Source organism: Ornithorhynchus anatinus, chromosome 15 (genome assembly GCF_004115215.2).
Source record: "Ornithorhynchus anatinus isolate Pmale09 chromosome 15, mOrnAna1.pri.v4, whole genome shotgun sequence".
NCBI lineage: Eukaryota > Metazoa > Chordata > Mammalia > Monotremata > Ornithorhynchidae > Ornithorhynchus > Ornithorhynchus anatinus.
The window spans coordinates 23,665,539-23,681,988 of NC_041742.1; the positions used below are offsets into that span (position 1 = coordinate 23,665,539).

At 43.7% G+C, this 16,450-nt stretch overlaps 1 protein-coding gene across 1 annotated transcript in view; it reads left to right on the plus strand.

Moving 5' to 3' along the window:
• The first annotated feature begins 7,975 nt into the window (after nucleotides 1-7,975).
• CA5B (carbonic anhydrase 5B) overlaps nucleotides 7,976-16,450 on the plus strand; it is a 33,257-nt gene continuing 24,782 nt past the window's right edge. The window contains exon 1 of the mRNA XM_029080069.2: nucleotides 7,976-7,993. The gene's annotated coding sequence lies outside the window, so the exon portion shown is untranslated. The remainder of the gene's footprint in view (nucleotides 7,994-16,450) is intronic.

A 16,450-nucleotide genomic window follows, 5' to 3' on the forward strand; every position in this document is an offset into this window, starting at 1 on the left:
AAACAGGAGGAATTTCCCTTCCTAAACTCTAGGTAACTCTAGGCTTACCCGAGTCCCTATTGTGGTCCATTCAGTCATTGTCATAGCCACGTGTATTGGAGGGGAAAAGAGCCCTGTTAGAAACATACTTAGGAACCAGGTTTAGTGCTAAAATATTTTGCAGTCAGCCGGGAATTTGAATTTTTGCCCCAATTCAATCCCTCTTTCCCTGTGACGAAGAAAATCTGGTTTACTGTTTCCAGCTCATCCTTCACTCATTCATTCGTTCAGTTAATTATATTTATTGAGCCCTTACTGTGTGCAGAGCACGGTACTAAGCACTCGCTTCGCCAACCCCCAGGGGCAGCTATCTGATAAGAATCAAAGAGTTTGAGAGTGACCTTGGGCAAATCACTTCACTTCTCTGTGCCTCAGTCACCTCATCTGTAAAATGGGGATTAAGATTGTGAAGCCCATGTGGGACAGGGACAGTGTCCAACCTGATTATCTTATCTACCCTATCACTTTGAGCAGTGCTTGGCCCATAGTTTGTGCTCTGCAAGTACCATCATCATCGTCATGCCTTTCTGGGCCAGATCAATAGTTCATCTGGACTAGTATTCGGTTTCTGATATAAGCAACAAAGGATACTTAGAAAGAGTGTATTGTTCCCCTCCTTGACATCCATCTTCATGATTTTGGATGTGTTAGCGAACACTCACCTCTAATAGCCCTTCAAGGACATATCATTGATGTTTCTATTGAAGTCCTCTAACACCCCTAACTTTTCTTCTTTACTAATACTTCTTACTTTCACTCTTACATCTCATTGCAGACCTCCAATCCATTAATTTATCCAATCCCTTTTTGAAGTTATTGATATTTTCTGCCTGCACAATTTGCTGTAGTAATGAATTCAATATTCTTACCACTTGCTGTGCCGAAAAGATTGTGAGGGAAAGATTTTTGCTTAGCTATGTGAAGGTAAAGGGAAAAGTAGTGTGAAAGTAAGAAAAGAAGGGACAGTATGGCCTGCTGGATAGAACACAGGCCTTGAAGTCAGAAGGACCTGGGTTCTAATTAATCCCAGATCTACCGATTTGCTGCGCGGCCTTGGGCAAGTCACATAACTGCTCTGTGCCTCAGTTCCTCACCTGTAAAACAGAGATTAAAACTGTGAGTCCCATGCGGAACATGGACTGTGTCTAACCCGATGAGCTTGTATCTATCTCAGCACTTAGTATAGTGCCTGGCACATAGTAAGCACTTAACAGATCCCATAAAATGAGTTTCAGTTAGCGATAGTAACGCATTAAGAAAGTGGAAATCTTGCAAAATGCTGGTAGCAAACAAATGTTAACCAAGGACTCTCTTCGATCTGTTGAATGTTACTGCTGACATCAAAATATATAATGGCATATAAAAATTGCAAAATTCATATCAGATCATATTCAAAGTAGGACCTTATTTACCTGCTAATAAATTCATAAAGATGAGGTTAGGAAGGAGATGCCCATATTTCAATAAATGTTTGGTAGCAGGAACTTCTAGACCTACCGCTGATATTGACATACTACATGACGTTATGTAAGTTACCTGACCTTCCACTTTCCCATCTGTGAAATGGAGATCCTCAGTTATTATTAGGAGATTTATTGGGGGGGGGGGGGCGTTTAAATAATCTGTGTTCCCCAGAAAGGAAGTTATTTGTAATTAGAAAGTTACTATAATCTAGTCATAGTATTTACTTTGTTTTTCAGAGTTTCTAAGATTCAGGTTCTAAATTTTATAAATGACCAGACACAAAGAATATACAGAGCCAGATACATACAAACATTTACTAGCACCAAAAAAAAAAAAATGCACGGTGAGAGGCTTTGTAGGAAAACACCGACTTTTTCTTCCCCATTTTAGAATGATTTCTGTTCATGAGCCAGAAAGATCTCCTTTCTCAGAAGTAAACACACATTAGAAAGAAATGTATAACAAAGTCACAAGGGCAGTTACACAGCAGTATGGACTGGAAAAACATAAGAGGTCAACCGGGGTATTTTCTACCTAATCCCAGTTGTTGAAGTGGAAGCCAAACATAGGCTCTGAGCCAAGATGAGAATAATTAACTGGAACTCCTTTTCCCATTAAAATTATCTTGGGAAACCTAAACTCCAGATAAATGAAAGTGGTGTAGAGAGGCAAATGCATATAATTTGATATATTTGATGACTTATTCGGGAGAAATGATTTTATCTGGAAACACTTGATCCACCTGACCTTTTCACATGGATTACCCTTTTTCACAGGGCATTGTACTAAACATAATTTAGCCGTCCTGTGAGCTGTAATTTAGTAAATGAATGAGACAGAGGATACATTAATTCACGTATATGGGATTTTGCCTCCCATTTCTTGAGGATTCTCTCACTTCCTCAGCCCTCAGGGAGATAGATAATCTTCTCCTGACTGTGGTTTAGGGATATCTCCCTGGAGCAGAGCCCTAGAAGTTGGTGGTGGGGTGAGAACTCACACGTCTGGAATTGTCAAATTATAATGTCATCTCTGACCAAGTAGTCTCACAGCTGCTGAGAATAGCATCTTAAATACACGACAGATTGAAAGCCTAAAGGCAGGATTAGAAACCCTAGATTTTTTCACTGCTGAGAATCCACAAAATCACAACAGAAGCTTTGGCCGATGGCTGGCCGAGTAGCTAAGAGTGCAGGGTAGCATAGTGCCAATTTTGAATTAGTGGGTTCTAATCCTAGGACCTGATGAATGGAAATCAATGGGAAATTAGGTTTACTATGTGAGATTTCACTCTGTGTGTATATTTTCAGGACATACTGAGATCTTTGGACAAATCATAGATTTTTTTGTATTTTCCCTTTATTAGCAATCCCCAGTTCTCACTACAGTGTTCTGCACACAGTAAGGGCTCAATAAATACTGTTGAATGAATGAATTAAATTTAATAGATAAACTTGAAATATACATCTTTAAAATTTCATTTATTCTGTCATTTTTTTCTAAGCACTTGGGGGAGTACAATAAAAATTAAAAGGCACGTTCCATGCCTTCAAGGATCTAGGATTCTAAAGTAGGGGAGAGGGTGACATAAATCGTCTGCATATAGATAGTGTAGGAGGAAAAGCATAGTTATAATAGTTAAAAAAGGACTCAGATACATCATCCAGGGATAGTCAATGCCTGAAGGCACTGATAGCTGCATGCTTGGATATGACTGTACTGTACCTTTTCAGGTACTTCTGATCCACTGTTAGGTCATTTATCTCCATGCAAAAGTTACTTGCTGTTCTAGGCATGCATAGATAGCTCGGAGAGGCTTGGTTCAAAGGCGCTAAAGAGCCATGATGGACGGATCCTGATATCAAAAATGAATGGAAACTGACTCCCAAGGCCTTTGCTCTTTCCACTAGTACAGTCTGCTTGTCATGGTTGGAAGTTTTAACATGTCCATCTTTTCTTGAGATTTGGAGGAAATTGGGAAGGTACTAAGATGTTCAGTAGCCTTATTCAGACCGATCATGTGATAACCAAGGAAACTTCTATACATTGTTCTTCGGCTCACTTTACCCCCTCCTAAATAACTGGCCTATTTTACCAGATATGCCCAGTTCTCCTAGAACATGGTAAATGTGTTCTTGAAGAACTTTATGTTAGGAAACAATCACCTTAGAGTAATCACTGATTCAATGTGAGTTACTCAATTTTTTTATACAAATTCCTAATTTATTGTTCTAATACACCTCTGTTAATGAAGGTTTTCCATGTATATGCCCATATTATTGCAGTGTCCATCAGTAGTAGAATGCTTTGCACCCTTACTAGTATTCAAACCTCTAAAGTGGCAAAAACATGAGCACAAATACTGTACTGTTCAGTAAAGGAGGGCTGAAGTAGAAGCCAGAAAGCTGAGTAGCATCCGTCAGTCTTATGTATTGAGCACTTACTGTGTGCAGAGCAGTTTACTAAGTGCTTGGGAGAGTACAATATAATGGACACATTCCCTGCCCACAACAAATCTCCTTCCTTTTCCATAGGAAAGTTGTTCCAACTTGCAGATTGTGGTATATCCAGGACAAACTCATGTACTGGGAAGAACGTACCTTAATTCTTCCAATATCATCATCATCACTACTTATGAGCACTTACTGTTATCCATTTCATGTAATGAAAACATGAGCCGTAGCAGAACTGACCATTTGAACCCTTAGTGAAAATCCTGGGCACCACAACATTTAGTTACAAGTGTTTGCTTCTGCCATTTATTTTAATCGGTTAAATTGTTTTATTTCTTTCTGCTAATTTTTCCTAATGAGTGATCCCTCCATATGTGTCTGTTCAGACACATATTTAATCAATCATATTTATTGAGCACTTACTGTATGCAGAGTACTATACGTGGCTCAGTGGAAAGAGCACGGGCTTTGGAGTCCGAGGTCATGGGTTCGAATCCCAGATCTGCCACTTGTCAGCTGTGTGACTGTGGGCAAGTCACTTCACTTCTCTGTGCCTCAGTTCCCTCATCTGTAAAATGAGGATTAAGACTGTGAGCCCCACGTCGGACATCCTGATTCCCCTGTGTCTACCCCAGTGGTCTGCACATAGTAAGCGCTTAACAAATACCAACATTATTATTACTATATTAAGTGCTTGGGAGAATACAGTACAACAGAGTTGGTAAACTCTGCAGTGAAATTATACATTTTGTTGATTTAAATCACAAATAATGCATGAGTCTTTTTTGGACTCTTAAGAAGGTTGGGAGGTCAAAACTTTTACCTCCTTATAAGGTGCCTGCTTATAAGGTACCTCCTTAAGTACCTTATATTGCTCTCTCCAATAAGAGAAAAAAACAACACTGATCATCTGTGGTGAAAAAGAAAGTCTTACTATTTAAATACCTTTGCCTCCCCTCCCTTACCTTACGTCCTCTTTTGAGAAGGGGAAAGTCTATTGTTAGTGTATTCAAGGACAGTCATCAAATGTAAGTTAATTAATAGCCTTACACCTTATGAACATTGACTTTTATTTTTCCCAAGGTAACATTTTCTTCAGAGATGGTTAATCACTACTATTTTAAACTAAATATTAACTATGTCAGACTATGCACAAAAGTAGTTTTGCCAGCATTCACACTAGTGGAAAAGAACTAGAAATTTGAAGGAAGAAAGAATTCCCAAGAGATCATGTGTGTGCATGTTCATATATAGATAAATATATGCCCTACATCTTGCTTAAAGACCGATGAAACAGGATAACTATCCCAGAATAAATGCAGGAATACCCCAAGTCCTCTGAGATTTTTTAAATGATATTGCAAGATATGTCCAAGTCATTGGGCAGGATGGATTTTGCCTCTTCTATTTTGCTACTTTTTATTTCCTTATCGAAGTTAACAGAGTTGAGCTGAAAACTTGTCCTAGAATGAGCAAGAAAAACTTTACAGGGCCAGTGTCAGTTGAGTAAAATTCCTGACTCCGAAAGTAATCGATCCATGTAATCAGATCCCTTCATCCAGTATTTTGCACATCAGCGAATGAATTTCTTGGGTAAATGTGGAATCTTCATCACTGGCACAGAAATCTTGCTAAAGGTAGAAGAAAAATGTAACGGAGCAAAGTTTCAAGGCTGATTTCTCATCCTGCTCTGCATCCTTCATGGAAGTGGGGCTGGAGCAATCCTTGAAAGCACTGGCAGCTGTACATCGCCTTTCTCACTTCCAGTTCCATACTAAGGAACAGTGACTGCTGGGAGAGGTTCCAATCTTGCCACTAAATGCGATCCCAGTTGAACCCCACCATTCTGGGCCTGGTGAAAAATGAAACTGCAGATAATCCACCATTATTTCCTCACCTGGTGGTATGGGCGAGTAAACTGCATACTGTATGTATTTAGGCTTTTGCAGTGATGTGTGTTTATTCGTGTTGCGTGCCTGTCCTTATTTACAATGGATGTGATATTCAGTTGTCCTTATAATGAACATTTTCTAATTTTTAAGAGGGGTTGTTAAGCAGAAGTTGTCATTAAGCACCAGTAGTCATTTAATGTTGGTATTTGTTAAGCGCTTACTATGTGCCGAGCACTGTTCTAAGCGCTGGGGTAGACACAGGGGAATCAGGTTGTCCCATGTGGGGCTCACAGTCTTCATCCCCGTTTTACAGATGAGGTAACTGAGGCACTGAGAAGTTAAGTGACTTGCCCAAGGTCACACAGCTGACAAGCGGCAGAGCCGGGGTTCGAACCCATGACCTCTGACTCCAGAGCCCGTGCTCTTTCCAGTGAGCCACGCTACTTCTCATTTACTTGGCATTTACTTGGGCATCCAAGTCATTTACTTGGGCATCTAAGTGGTGAGATGACTCTGGAGTATATAGCGCTAGAAGAAAAGGTTTTAAAAAGCTTTATGCGAGATGCCTTCCTATTATGAAAACCAGGCTCTCCTTTGAGTCAAAAAGTGTTTTTCTAGAGGTACAGACTACTTGAAGAGTAAGAAGAAAAAAGGACTAAATCTCTTCTAGCCAATCATCTGAGTGATTGAGGGGAATAATGCGTTTTGGCCAGAATCATCTGAGTACAATGCTTTCACTTGAAATTTCACCAAAAAACATAGTTTTTGCTCTAATTCACCCCCATAACTTGGCACTATAGACCCGAGGACAGCCAGCAGTCTGGATGGCCACTGATGAAAGGGTCAAGTCAGATCCCCCAGTGACTCCCGTTGCTCCACTGAGGCCTGATTCGTGGACAAACGACACCTTTGGATGCCGGGGTTAAAATAATGATGGCATTTGATGGTTCATTCATTCATTCAGTCATATTTATTAGGTGCTTACTGTGTGCAGAGCACTGTACTAAGTGCTTGGAATGTACAATTCGGCAACAGAGACAATCCCTGCCCAACACTGGGCTCACAGGGTAAACGATATACAGATACAGATATACACAGTTAATGATGGTAACCCTTCCTTACCCCACCTCCTCCCCATTGCCCTCCCTTGGGGCTGGAGAGGAGACAGGTTAAACAGAGTTTGGGCAAATGATGGGTGAAGCTGGGGGGGCGGGGGGGAGAGATGGGGAGGGAGAAAGAAGGAGAAAGAGGGGGAGGGAAAAGGAGCGAGAGAGGAGAGGAAAGGGGAGAGAAGGAGAGAGGGAGGGAAAAGGTGGGAGAGAGGGGAGAGAAGGTAAGAGAGGGAGGGAAAAGGAGGGAGAGAGGAGAGAGAGGGAGAGAAAAGGAGGGAGAGAGAGGAGAGAAAAGGAGGGAGAGAGAGGGAGAGAAAAGGAGGGAGAGAGGGGAGAGAAGGAAAGGGAGGGAGAGAGGGGAGAGAAGAGAGGGAGGGAAAAGGATGAGGGGGGAGAGAAGGAAAGAGAGGGGGGAAAAGGAGGGAGACAGGGGAGAGAAGGAAAGGGAGGGAGAGAGGGGAGAGAAGGAAAGAGAGGGAGAGAGGGGAGAGAAGGAAAGAGAGGGAGGGAAAAGGATGAGAGGGAGAGAGAAGGAAAGAGAGGGAGGGAAAAGGGGGGGGAGAATGAAACTGGTAGGGAGAGAGGAGAGAGGGAGAAAGAGAGGGAGGGGAGCGAGATAGAGGGAGGGAAAAGGAGAGAGGAGAAAGGGAGGGTGAGAAAAAGGGAGGGAGAGGGAGGAGAGAGAAAAAGGGAAAGGGAGGGAGAGGGAGGAGAGAGAAAAAGGGAAAGGGAAGGTGAGAAAAAGGGAGGGAGAGGGAGGAGAGAGAAGAAGGGAAGGGGAGGGAGAGGGAGGAGAGAGAAAAAAGGAAAGGGAAGGAGAGAAAAAGGGAGAGAGGGGTGCAGGGGCAGAGACGGTCGCGTGTGGGGGCCGTCCGGGTTTTCTCGGTGACGGCGGCCGGGGCTCGCGGAGGAGGGAGGGAGACAAGGAGGGAGGGAAGGAGGGAAGGAGGGAAGGAGGGAAGGAGGGAGGGAGGGAGGAAGGGGCGCCGCCCAACATGGCGGCAGGCGCGGCCGGACCAGCCGGGCCCGGGAGGTGAGCGGGGCCGCCGGGGGGCGCGCACGGGGGGCCGGGGGCGCGCGCGGGAGGGAGGGCGAGGCCCGCCCCCCCCCCCGTTGCTTGGCAACGAGGCCGGGGCGCTAAGAAGCGCGGTGATGCTGATGGGACTCGTTTAAGCGCTCACTTAAACAACTGGGGCAACCGCAGGGTCCTCACGCGGTCCCAGGTGGGGCTCCCGGTGTCCCTCCCCGTTTTGATAATAATCAGGTGGGTATTTGTAATAATAATAATAATAATGTTGGTATTTGTTAAGCGCTTACTATGTGCCGAGCACCGTTCTAAGCGCTGGGGGAGACACAGGGGAATCAGATGGTCCCACGGGGGGCTCACAGTCTTAATCCCCATTTTACAGATGGGGGAACCGAGGCCCAGAGAAGTGAAGTGACTTGCCCACAATCACACAGCTGACACGTGACAGAGCTGGGATTCGAACCCATGACCTCTGACTCCAAAGCCCATGCTCTTCTCACGGAGCCAAGCGTCGACTATGTGCAGAGCACTGTTGTAAGCGCCGGGGGAGAGACGGGGGCCTCAGGTGGTCCCACATGAGGCTCACAGTCTTCATCCCCATTTGACAGATGAGGTCACTGAGGCACAGAGAAGTGAAGTGACTGGCCCACAGTCACCCAGCTGACAAGCGGCAGATATAATAATAATGTTGGTATTTGTGAAGCGCTGACTATGTGCAGAGCACTGTTCTAAGCGCTGGGGGAGAGACAGGGGCATCAGGTGGTCCCACGTGGGGCTCACAGTCTTCATCCCCATTTGACAGATGAGGTCACTGAGGCACAGAGAAGTTCATTCATTCATTCAATAGTATTTATTGAGCGCTAACTATGTGCAGAGCCCTGTACTAAGCGCTTGGAATGGACAAATCGGTAACAGATAGAGACAGTCCCTGCCCTCTGACGGGCTCACAGACTAATCGGGGGAGACGGACAGACAAGAACAATAGCAATAAATAGAATCAAGGCAATAAATAGAATCAAGAAGTGAAGTGACTTGTCCACAGTCACCCAGCTGACAAGTGCGAGAGCCGGAATTCAAACCCAGGACCGCTGCCAAGCCCGGTCTCTTTCCACTGAGCCACACTGAGGGAACTGAGGCCCAGAAAAGCAAAGTGACTTGTCCAAAGGCACACAGCTGACAAGGGGCGGAGCGGGGATTAGAATAATAACAATGATTTTGGTATTTGTTAAGCGCTTACTATGTGCCGAGCACTGTTCTAAGCACCGGGTAGATATAGGGTAATCAGGTTGTCCCACATGGAGCTCACACTCATATTCCCCATTTTCCAGATGAGGAAACTGAGGCCCAGAGAAGCAGTGACTTGTCCAAAGTCACCCAGCTGACAAGTGGCGGAGCCGGGATTAGAATAATAATTTTGGTGTTTGTTAAGCGCTTACTATGTGCCGAGCACTGTTCTAAGTGCTGGGGTAGATAAAAGGTTAATCAGGTTGTCCCATCTGGGGCTCGCAGTCTTCATCCCCATTTTACAGATGAGGTCACTGAGGCCCAGAGAAGCAAAGTGACTCGTCCAAAGTCACACAGGCGACAAGGAGCAGAGCGGGGATTAGAACCCACAACCTCTGACTGCCAAGCCCGGGCTCTTGCCAGTAGGCCATGCTGCTCCATCCCCCGGCTGCTGTGGGGCTCGGGGCCCAAAGGGAGCTGGGGGTCACCCTGTCACCTGCCTCCCTGCAACCCCGCCCCTGTCTTTGGCAGGCTCCTCCCCCTCAGAGCTCCAGGACCTTGGGCAAACCCCTTTATTTATCCAGGCCTCAGTTTCCACATCCGAAAATAAGGATAAAATCCCTCCTGCCCCTTCCCTGTAGACTGAGAGCCCCATGTGAGACAGGGACTGTGTCAAATCCCGGCTCCGCCACTAGTCTGCTGTGTGACCCTGGGCCAGTCACTTAACTTCTCTGTGCCGCAGCTACCCCAAGTGGAAAATGGGGATGAAGACTGTGAGCCCCACTTTGGACAACCTCATTATCTCATATCTACCCCAGCGCTTAGAACAGTGCTTGGCACAAAGTAAGTGCTTAATAAATGCCATCTTTACTGTTATTACCTCATCTGGAAAATGGGGACGAAGACTGTGAGCCCCATTTGGGGCAGCCTGATTACCTTATATCTACCCTAGTGCTTAGAACAGTGTTTGACACATAGTAAGTGCTTAACAAATGCCATTATTATTAGTATTATTATCTGATTGTATTGTATTCGCCTTAATGCTTAGTAATAGTCCCAGCCCTGCCTCTTGACGGCTTTGTGACCTTGGGCAAGTCACTTCACTTCTCTGGGTGTGTCTCAGTGACCCCATCTGGAAAATGGGGATTAAAAGTGTGAGCCCCACATGGGACAACCAGATTACCCTGTAACTACCCCAGTGCATAGAACGGTGCTCAGCACAGAGTAAGTACTTAAATGCCATAATTATTATAGACTGTGGTATTCTTTCAGAGCTTATATAACAAGCACTGTACTAAGCACTGGGATGGATACAGGATAAGCAAGTCAGGCAAAGTCCCTGTCCCATAGGGGTTTTACTGTCCAAGAGGGAGAGAGAACAGATATTTTAATCCCAGTGTTTGGCACATATTAAGCACTTAACCAATACCACAATTATAATTGATATTGCTCAGAAAAGGAAAACACTCCATGTTTTTGAGCGAGCTCAGGGGTTGCATTTGAAGTCGATTATGTTTTAGAGTCATTAAAGAGCAACCTCCTTGCCTCAGTGTCATTACATAACCGAATCCCTGTTCTCGCTGAGCTCCTTAAAAGACGAGGAAATGGGCAAGGCCCTGTGCAGCTGGGGAAACCCCGTCTAGAGCACAAAGAAGTTGGATTGTCCAAGCTTTCCAGAGGGTGAGGCTGGAAATAGAAAACAAGGTTCTTGCCTGTCACATCAGTGTTCTTACCTGCTAGAAGGAGGGGCCCCTGCCTGGGGCTCCAACCCCGGGAAGATTGCATTAGGTAATCTGGGAGTGGAGGGGAAATGAAGCTAGTTTTTTCTCATTTCCACTTCTCTCTTTCCCCTGTCCACACGTCCAGCCAGTTTCCATCATGTCAATGGCTCCATGTGTAAATAGACACCAAAACATGGCTGGGGGCTGCATGCCCGGCCCTCTGGCCAGCTGCCATCTCCGTCTTCTTCCTCTCTATCCAGTAGGGCAGATGAGGAATCTTTGAGGGTAACCTCTCTGTCCTAGATGGTACAGTAAATTTAAATTCTGCTCCATATAATAATAATAATGTTGGTATTTGTTAAGCGCTGACTATGTGCCGAGCACCGTTCTAAGCGCTGGGGTAGACACAGGGGAATCAGGTTGTCCCACGTGGGGCTCACAGTCTTAATCCCCAGTTTACAGATGAGGGAACTGAGGCACAGAGAAGTTAAGTGACTTGCCCACAGTCACACAGCCGACAAGTGGCAGAGCTGGGATTCGAACTCATGAGCCCTGACTCCAAAGGCCGTGCTCTTTCCACTGAGCCACGCTGCTTCTCCAGCTATAATAATAATGTTGGTATTTGTTAAGCGCTTACTATGTGCAGACGACTGTTCTAAGTGCTGGGGGAGATACGGGGGAATCAGGTTGTCCCACGTGAGGCTCACAGTCTTCATACCCATTTTCCAGATGAGGGAACTGAGGCCCAGAGAAGTGACGTGACTCGCCCACAGTCACACAGCTGCCAAGTGGCAGAGCTGGGATTCGAACCCATGACCTCTGACTCCCAAGCCCGAGCTCTTTCCACCGAACTATGCTGCTTCCATATCTCAGGTTATGATCCTCTTTTGGTTATCAGGGCTGTTCATAGAGAAGCAGCTTGGCTTAGTGGATAGAGCACGGGCCTGAGAGTCAAGAGGGCATGAGTTCTAATTCCTACTAGGGGAAGCAGTGTGGCTCAGTGGAAAGAGCCTGGGTTTCGGAGCCAGAGGTCATGAGTTTGACTCCCGGCTCTGCCACTTGTCAGCTGTGTGACTGTGGGCGAGTCACTTATCTTCTCTGTGCCTCAGTTACCTCATCTGTAAAGTGGGGATTAACTGTGAGCCTCACGTGGGACAACCTGATTCCCCCGTATCTCCCCCAGTGCTTAGAACAGTGCTCTCCACATAGTAAGCGCTTAACAAATACCAACATTATTGTTATAACTAGGTCATGTGTCTGCTGTGTAACCTCGGGCAAGTCACTTATCTGCGTCTCAGATACCTCATCTGTAAAAAAATGGGGATTAAGAGTGTGAGTCCAGTGTGGTATAGGGAATGTGTCCAACCTGATTAGCTTGTGCCTAACCCAGCGTTTAGAACAGTGCTTGGCCCATAGTAAGCGCGTAACAAGTACCTTCATTCATTCATTCAGTAGCATTTATTAATAATGTTGGAATTTGTTGAGCGCTTACTATGTGCAGAGCACTGTTCTAAGCGCTGGGGGAGACACAGGGGAATCAGGTTGTCCCACGTGGGGCTCACAGGCTTAATCCCCATTTTACAGATGAGGTAACTGAGGCAAAGAGAAGTTAAGTGACTTGCCCACAGTCACACAGCTGACAAATGGCAGAGCTGGGATTTGAACCCATGACCTCTGACATTTATTGAGCGCTTACTATGTGCAGAGCACTGTACTAAGCGCTTGGAATGTACAATTCGGCAACAGATAGAGACAATCCCTGCCCAATGACGGGCTCACAGTCTAATCGGGGGACACAGACGGACAAAATCAAGACAACATAATCACTATAAATAGTCAAGGGCATGGACACCTCATTCACAAAATAAATAGGGTAATATCTTCCACAGTACTTAGAACAGTGCTTGGCACATAGTAAGCGCTTAAAAAATACCATTAGTATTATACCTTCATTTCATTTACTGCTATGAGAAGGATTTACCCCCTTTGTGTCTACTACTTTTGCAGTTTGACTCCCAATTCACAGGCTGAGCTCTGTAGAATACTTGAGGCTCTTTCAAATAAGGGCATTCAAGACACAGAATATCACTATTGTCTTAGAAGAGGGATTCATTGTACTCATTGTGTGGATCCACCTTTCATTTGGATCTCAGAAGCTTTCTAGTGGGTGTTGGGCTTAAAGAGAGGATCATGCCAGACTCATAGAAGGGTGAAGTAAGCCTAAGGACTAAATATGAAGTGTGTAGTGCATTTTATATTAGAGATGTAGTCCATGAAAAGATCTGACAGTCCCTCATATCGTCGTGCTCTCCTCAAATTGGAATAGATTAGAGAAACTTTACAATATTGTGTGGTGACCCGAAATGAACCCTTCAGAATATTGTGTAAGAGACTGAAGCTTGCTTTCATAACAGGGGAGGTGAAATGAACAGGCCGGCTTGATAAAGGACCTTGAGCAAGAACTGCAATAAATGTAGGCTTTGGGGTATTTTTATTTGTGTATTTTGAATATGCTTCTTTAGAAGGGATAAAGGAGAGGGAACATAGCTTGTACATTCATTTTATCCTGATCTGCTAGAAAATAAGTACATATTTTTCCTAGTAAGATAGAGATCTATTGGGAGGGTATATAATACGCAGGAGATTAAAAGCAGTTGAAAGAAAGGGACCAATGGGCATTGGGGAGCAGACATTCGAAATAAAATGTGTGATCCTTTCCTTTAAAGTGCTTGCAAGCTAAGGCTTTCTTCCCTCTTCTTCTTTCTGGATCTGCCCAGAGGCTGATTGGATTTCTGCTGTCCAGAAAGATGTTTGGAGAATTGAATTTTGTACAGGCAACAAAATAACATTTCCTCCGGTGGTAGTGCTGGGGTTATCTGCTCACAGCTGCTTTTTTTCTAGTCTCAGTCTATGAGGTGATACACCGGCTGCCTTGTAGTCAATCTATTGAGCTGGGCTTCCAAGAAGAAGCAATTAAATTTTGAAAATCCAATCTAGCTTGAAATATGAAATGTGCTTTTGAATAACAAAGGTGGTGTCTAAAGGTTCACTGAGAACAGCTATTACTCACAGTGCTATATTAGATAATGATTTTTTAAAAAAACCACAAAGCTGAGAGCTATTGATTGCACTTTACTCAAATTTGCTTTTATCCACAGTAGCTTTCATTGGTCGCTGTTGTGACGATGTTCGTATTTAAATGTCCCCTTTATTTTTAATATTAGCTGCCAACTCACACTGTAGAATATGTCCTTTTTAAATTTACCCAACCCCCAACCAACAAGCACCTTTAACTAGTACAAATGCAAGCACACATATTCTGGGTATCACAATCACAAGGTTTGTAGACATAATGTTTTTATATGCCAACACATCTGTCATCTAGAAATCTACTGGTGTATTTACTAAATGAAATCAAAGCAAGACTTGGCCATATTTGTGAATGACATTTTAAAAAATTAGTGCCAGATGAATCTCCCTTTGCATAATTGTCTGTTGCATGTATTTTTACTTCCTTCAAAAAACAAAATTGAATTATAAACTAAAATTGTGGGGATGTTAAGAATGGTGTTTTTAAAGTGCTACTGTCATCAAAGCACTGGGGTAGGTATCAGATCAGGTTTTGTCCACAAAATTTAAAGAACTGGAAGTAATAACAGTGGTTTTTGTTAAGTCCTTACTTAACAAAATAAGTGCTGGGGTAGATCAAGATAATACGGTCAGACAGCCTTGTCCTCTGGACTGTAAATTGCAAGAAGAAGTTTTGCTCCTCTAGCCTCAGGTCCCTATTTACTTGTGTTTTTGTTTTTGTATTGCGTCTTCTTCCTTGTCCCATATTCTCTGTGTGTGTTTCACTGCTCCCTATGTAACTCTCTCCAGGTCTCCACCCCGGCATTAACCTATCATCATAGATTATGAGACTCTCTAGGGACGGGGTACATAACTCCCATCTAGGTACCCTTTCCGCCATTTAATAAAGTGCTCTGCGCACAGTAAGCACTTAATAAACACTATTATTTCAGTCAATCAATCCTATTTATTTCACCCTTACTGAGTGCAGAGCACTGTAGTAAGGGCTTGGGACAATATAATAAAACAGAGTTGATAGATACATTCCCTGCCCACAGTAATCTCACAGTCTACTGTGTTATGGCTCCCCCTTGGAAATAAAATTCTTGCAGTAAGGGTGAACTTCTTGTTCTCAGCTTTGCTGAAAACATTCTTACATAATGTATCCATTGTATTTCAACTCCATTCTGCAACACCCCTCCTAATCCTGTCCTGTGACTCTGCTGAACAGAAAGTTTCAATAGTGCAATTTGATGCCAAGTTTTGTGGTATTTCGTTGAAGCCACTAAACCCATTTTGACCTGATTTCTAAATAGGATTTGATTGTGGATATTTAGAACTAGGGAAGTTTGTGTTAAAGGAAATTTGGCTGTTGGGATTTTTTATTTTTTTTTGGAGAAATGTTTGGTTCTTTTTTCAAACTGAAATATTACTAAAGGGTATTTTGGATAGAGGATTCTGTGTGAAGTAAGGTCAGGGAATTGGGAAAATTAGTTTACCATAAGAAAATGGATCTGAAATTATGAAAAAAGAACTATCAGACATTATTTTTCAAAAGAGTGATAAATCAATAGTATTTATCGAGTGCAGGGCACTGTACTAAGCACATAGGAGAGTACAGTGTAACGGTTGGTAGACACGTTCCCTGACCACAAGGAGCTTACAGTCTAGTGAAAAACTAGCATAATTGGAGATATCAAACTTTCGAAAACATAATGCTTTTATGTTTGCTCTGTTTCCAACATTGTCATTGTTGGACAGTTGATGACTGAGGCGTTTAAGAGTGGCAGACCCAAGGAGGTACCATCTTGAATTTCATATTGTGTCTATAAAAATAATGAGCCAAACTCAAGCTCCTAGTAACAAGTTGCTCACTAGAGAGATAAGCAGTAGCATTAACGCTCCTAGGAATCATTTGAGAACTTTCAGTGGATATAAAGCGCTGTACTTAGTAAGTGCTCCATAAATACCAGTGCTTCACTGACAGATAGAAACAGAATAACAGTACTCTGAGTTACTTATGTTTCAAGGAGATAATGTGATTTGCAAATGTTAATACGTAAACTGAACTAGACACCTGGGGGTGTTTCAAGGTAGTTTTGCATAACTATGCCAGTGTACTTAAGTCTGGACTATAATGGCATTATTGGTGCTTAAAATTAGGCCTACGTCCTGCAGATATCATCAAGTCCAGATCACTTGCAAATAGATAGGTGGTTAAGGAGTTGCACTCTAGACTGTAAGCTTGGGCAGGGAATGCTGTCTGTTATATTGTACTTTTCCAAGTGCTTAATACAGTGCTCTGCACACAGTAAACGCTCAATAAATATGATTGATGGACTGAATGACAGTGTCCAATTTAATGCATTTAATGCTCTGAGGAGCATATCGGAGCACTTAAAAAGAAAAATAAATGCAATCTTCTGAATCAGGAGGAAGAATGAGTTTA